General features: G+C 44.7%; 1 protein-coding gene across 1 annotated transcript in view; it reads left to right on the top strand.

Moving 5' to 3' along the window:
- The window catches only part of LOC101992069 (translation initiation factor IF-2), a 42,594-nt gene that overhangs the window by 3,209 nt on the left and 33,532 nt on the right, over positions 1-5,853 (top strand). The gene's annotated exons all lie outside the window — the stretch shown is intronic.

Below are 5,853 nucleotides of genomic sequence, written 5' to 3'. Positions count from 1 at the left end.
CCCTGTCTTGAAAAACAAGGAAAAACAAAACAAAAACCCCTGGGCTAATACTTGGGCACTGTCTTAGTTTGCTTTCTATTTCTGTGATAAACTGCTGACCAAAAGCAACTTGGGGAGGAAAGGGTTTATTTCAGCTTCAAGTTCGCAGTTCATCATGGAGGGAATTCTGGGCAGGAGCTGAAACAGAGATCAAGGAGGAATGTTACTGGCCCGCTCTAGTTCTCAGCCTGCTTTCTTACAGGATTCAGGGATGGCACTGCCCATAGTGGGCTGGCCTTCCCATGTCACTCATTAAGATAATGCACCATAGACTTCCTATAGAACAATCTAATGAAGGCAACTTCTCAGTGACCCTACCTGTATGAAGTTGACAAAAGCTAGCAACATTGTAAAACACCCATAACCTGTGGTACAGTTCCTCTGTTACAGAGGTATGCGGTTCTTAGCCTCTGTCTTCATTTTTTTTATTTATTGTTTCCTCAGTGTGTTCTAATTTCCAAAACTCACACCAAAACTTGTTAGATATGTTTTGGCAAAAAGTCAGCAGAGGAAGCGGTTAAAAGCTCTGGCTGTTCTACCAGAGGGCCCAGATTTGGTTCAGAGAACCTGGTGGTAGCCCATTTCAGGGGATCCAGCCCCCGACCCTTCTGCCCTCTTTAGCACATGTATATGGCGTGCTAACAAGCAGTGTTCAGGAAATAAAATTTGAAAATCCAATACAATGGGCGGTGGTGGTGCACACCTTTAATCCCATCACATGGGAGGCAGAGGCAGGCAGATCTCTGAGTTCGAGGCCAGCATGGTCTAGAGTGAGTTCCAGGACAGCTAGAGCTGTTACACAGAGAAACCCTGTCTCAAAAAAACAAATAAATACAAGGTAATTACAAAATACTTTTTTTGGTCTCCGCCACTCAGCACCAATCCTCCAAATGTTTCTCTGTTGTTCCCAGGTATGTGAGATACCTCCTGTGTGCTAGGGAAGCTCTACCACTAAGGTCAACCTCTGGCATTCCACAGTTTGAATGCAGTTGGTTTAGTAACAAAGATGGAAAGTGACCACAACCCCCACCCACAAAGTAGTGTGTGCTTTCAGTATGTGTGAATGGACGCTAACATGTTCACTGCTTTTGATATCCAAGGCTTAACAATTACATTTAGATACAAAAAGTATGAAGTTTTGGGGGCTGGAGAGATGGTTCAGTGCCTGAGAGCACTGGCTGTTCCAGAGGACATGCGTACAATTTCCAGCACCCACATGGCAGCTCACAATTGACTAATTCCAGATCCGGAGGCATATATGCAAGCAAAACACTGGCATATATGCAAGCAAAACACCAATGCAGGCAAATAAACTCTTTAAAAAATTAGTTCTTAAGAGTATGCAATTGGGTCATCAATGTTTATACTCTATTTCAGGTGTAGCTAACAATGTACCTGCAAATTAATCTTGTTAACACAGTCCTAGCTGGCTTGGAACTTGCTGTGTAGACCAGGTGAAACCTGAGTTAGCTCTGTCCTGTGTTTGAGGGCTAAGATTAAAGCTGCCTTGTCACGTCTAGCTGCATATGGTTTTCTTTTTTTTTTTGGGGGGGGTGTGTTTTGTTTTAGATCTTTTATTTTCTTCTTGGAAAAAAAAGATAAACAGCAACATTTCAATCTGGAACACTGGCCCGCTTTCTCAGTGCCCTGTTCTTTCAAATGGTTCGTTCTGCAGATCAGCTAGGTCCCACCATGTGGGCCTCCTTGAGTTGTAGGTGTGACACACCTGCCTCAACCTAAACACTGTGACAGCGTTCTTTCTCCCATCCAAGTACTAACCAGGCCCGACCCTGCTTAGCTTCCCAGATCAGACGAGATTGGCGCAGTTAGGGTGGTACGGCCGTAGATGACAGCATTCTTTCTCTAGTACCAATATAATCACTCAGAATCGTTTCTTTAGCAATGACACTAAGTCAGGTATCACGAGGGGCCCAGTGCTTCTAATAGGGGTAGCTGGGGCCTTGGAGGTTTAAGTATATGGAATCAAAGTTTTAGAACTAATCCTTGGATCTCAAGACATTTACTAACAGCATTGGGCTGCAGTAGGAAAGCTTTGATTCCGGCTGGACTCCTCATTTCTGTAGTTACTAGCCACCACCTTGAGCAAATCACACCTAAGTCAGTTTTAGCTTTGTGATAAGCTTGATCTTTCAGTTTGTGAATATCCGGGAGAGGACAATCAGGTTTTGGCTGTGACCACTGCCTTACCATCCAAGCAAGGTCTCAGAGCTGGACTACGCCTAGCAAACCCCAGCAGTCCTATTTCAGCCCCACGGTGCACCATCATGCCCTGCTGGGGATTTAAGTTCAGGTCCTCAGGCTTGCACGCCAAAGCACTTGCAGCTCCTGGTTCATTGTGACTTTCATTTTAAAACTCTGGCCCAGGCTTGCTCAAACTCAGCAGCCCTTCTGCCTCTGCCTTCAGAGTGCTGGAATTACAGGCGTGTCCCACCATATCTGGCTCCGTACGCTTTAAATCTTACTTTCAAAATCTCTTGCAAAATTGGCCGGTGTGGCCTTCAGCTTGTCACCTGCCTCCTTCTCTGAGTGACAGATCACAGGCACGCACTTTGGTGCTTGACTATCGCTGGGTTGTTTTTTTATTGTTTTCATATTTAGTTTGTATATGTGTTTGTGCCTCTCATGGGGACGTCAGAGGACAACTTCAGAGAGTTGATTCTCCGAACAAGTGGGTCCTAGAGATTGAACTCTGGTTGTCTGGCTTGGTAGCAAGAGAGTTTTACCTGTTGAGCGACTTCACCAGTGTCTACTGGTGTCTTAAGCCACCGGGTTTAGGTAAAATGCTATGGATTAGTGGGTAATTGATACTTTCTAAGAGGAAAGACACAATCAGAAGAGACAAGTCGTAGTAATACAGGAGTACCGTTTCCCTTTCAATGGAATGCATAATATAGTGTGTTCTAGGTTTGTTTGTTGTTGTTCTTGTTTTCAAGACACGGTTTCTGTGTGTGACATCCCTGGCTGTCCTGGAATTTCATAGACCAGGCTGGCCTCAAATTCAGAGATCTGCCTGCCACTGTCTCCCAAGTGCTGGGATTAAAGGTGTGTGCCGCCACCGCCTAGCTGTTTTTGTTCTTTTTGTTGTTGTTCGGTTAGTTGGGTTTTTGTTGTTGTTGTTTGTTTGTAGCCAGGGGTGTCCTGGAACTTGCCATGTACACCAGGCCGACCTCAAACTCACAAGGTATGAAATCCACATGCCTCTTCCTCCCAGGTTGTGCAGTTAAAGGCTTGTGCTAGCACACCAGGCCTCTCTTTAAATGGTAGCCTCTACCTTCAGAGTGCTGGCTTTGTAGGCGTGGGCCTCTGTACCCAGCTTCTAAATCATATCTTCAAGATAAATAAAACTAAAAGTATTTCATAACTCTCTCTCTCTCTCTTTAAGAAGGTCTCAGTAGTACAGACTGGCCTCAAACTATGCAGCCATGCCTGGCCTTGAAACCTGATTCCCCTAAACCGCCACCTCCCACGTCCTGGGAGTTCTCTGCCACGCCCAGCTAAAGTTTTAATTCTTTCTGACATTTAGATTTAACTTAATCTGTAAAAGGATAGAGGAATTGGATCCATTCCCTTATTGTTCACTTTTTCCTGGTGCAAGGGATTGAACCTAGCTTTTACCACAGAGCTCTGTCTCCAGCCTATGTTGTAACAGGAGAGCGAGCCCAGGCGTGACAGTGTGGGTCTGTAATCCTGGTTCTCTGGAGGCTCGGCCAAAGGATCAGGAGTTTGAGGCCAGCATGTGCTGTACAAGATGACCCTGTCTTGAACCATAAAACAACAATAAACGTTTCACACAGAATACACAGGTCAGGAGGCTGCGAGATGCTAAAGGAGCTTGCTAACAGGCCTGACTGCCTGTTCAATCCCTGTGATCCACACAGTGGAGAGAGAAACCTGCTCCCTCAAATCACCCTCTGACCTCCACACATGCCCCATGACACATATGTGCCTACGCACATACATGCATTAAATAAACAAAGTTTAAGAATTGTCTTAGGATTTCTATTGCTACCATAAAACACCATGACCAAAAAGCAGCTTGGGGAGGAAAGGGTTTTTATTTCACTTACACTTCCTTATCTCTGTTCATCATGGAAGGAAGGAAGTGGGGACAGGAACTCAATCAGGGCAGGAACTTGAAGACAGGAGCTGATGCAGAGGCCATGGAGGTGATAATTACTGGCTTGCTCTCCATGGCTCGCTAGGCCTGCTTTCTTGTAGAATCCAAGACTGCCAGCACCTCCTACAGTGAACTGTTACTCCCCAATCAATCACTGATTAAGAAAATACCCTACAGGCTTGTCAGCAGCCTGATCTCATGGAGGCATTTTCTTAACTGAGGTTCCCTCCTCTCGGATGACCTTAGCTTGTGTCAAGCGGACATAAAATTACCCAGGACAAAAATTAGAAAAGCTAAGCAGAGGAAGAGACCTGGTCAGTCGTCCTCATCAACTTAGACCGTGAAACCCAACATGGACAAGTTCAACAGAACCGCCATATACAGACAGCTCACACATGCTTCAGCATTGCCAGGGCATAAATTTCATGTTTTTCAAGTCAGAAGTTAGTAGCAATTTAAGTGAATAATCATAATTTCCAGCTCTTTTGTGAAGCCACTATCAGACAGCATCACTTGAACTGGAAGATACTATGTTTATGGTGAGGGCCTCTTGTTTGTCCTGGCTACCTGGCTAGCTTACACCTGAAATAACCACACGGAAACTGTATTTAATTAAAACACTGCTTGGCCTTTAGCTCTAACTTCTTATTGGCTAACTCTTACATATTAGTTTAACCCATCTCCATTAATCTGTGTATCGACACATGGCAGTGACTTACCGGAGATTCTAACCCAGTGTCCATCTCAGGCAGAGGATCCATGGCTTCTCTCACTCTGCCCTTTTTCCTCCCAGCATTCAGAACAGGAATGGGGTCCAACATCAAGGTGTGGAGCGTGGGAAGAGAAGAGTGAGCAGGCGGGACCGCAGCCTTTTGGTACCCCAAAGCCATGCCTCAACCCGGTCCAGCCTCTCAAAAGCCATTGGCCGACGGTTCCCCATCACAGAAACAAACAAATGTTCAACAAACTTAGCCATCAAAACAACTATGAGATTCCATCTTACACCTCTCAGAATTGCTAGGATCAAAAATCCAAGAGACAGTTCATGCTGGAGAGGATATGGAGCAAGGGGAACACTCCTCTGTTGCTGGCGGGAGAGCAAACTTGTACAGCTGCTTTGGAAATCAACATGGCAGTTTCTCAGAAAATTGGGAATCAATCTACCATAAAACCCAACTATACCACTCTTGAGCATATACCCAAAAGATGCTCAGTAATAACCTAAGAACATGTTGTAGACCTACTTAAACTAAGCAAAGATGTGTTACATTTCTTTATGCTGCAGAATATTACTTTTTGACAAGTGTGTTGCATTTGTGTTGTGGAATTACTTTTTGACAAGGTGTGTTACATTTGTGTTGTGGAATAATACTTTTTGACAAGGTGTGTTACATTTGTGTTGTGGAATTACTTTTTGACAAAGTGTGTTACATTTGTGTTGTGGAATATTACTTTTTGACATGGTGTGTTACATTTGTTTAAGCTGCATGGGTTTAGGGATGTAAAGATGTGTTGCTTTATCTGCCTAAGGCACCTGGCTATCTAATAAAAAGCTGAACGGCCAATAAATAGGCAGCAGAGAGATAGCAGAGAGATAGGCGGGGTTGTTGGGCAGAGAACAGCCATCACCCCTCCAGCAGTTCTTTATAGGTCAGGATTGTTTCAGCTAGCCCGAG

Source organism: Microtus ochrogaster, unplaced genomic scaffold (genome assembly GCF_000317375.1).
Source record: "Microtus ochrogaster isolate Prairie Vole_2 unplaced genomic scaffold, MicOch1.0 UNK8, whole genome shotgun sequence".
Classification (NCBI taxonomy): domain Eukaryota; kingdom Metazoa; phylum Chordata; class Mammalia; order Rodentia; family Cricetidae; genus Microtus; species Microtus ochrogaster.
This window is presented reverse-complemented; position numbering and strand designations above follow the sequence as displayed.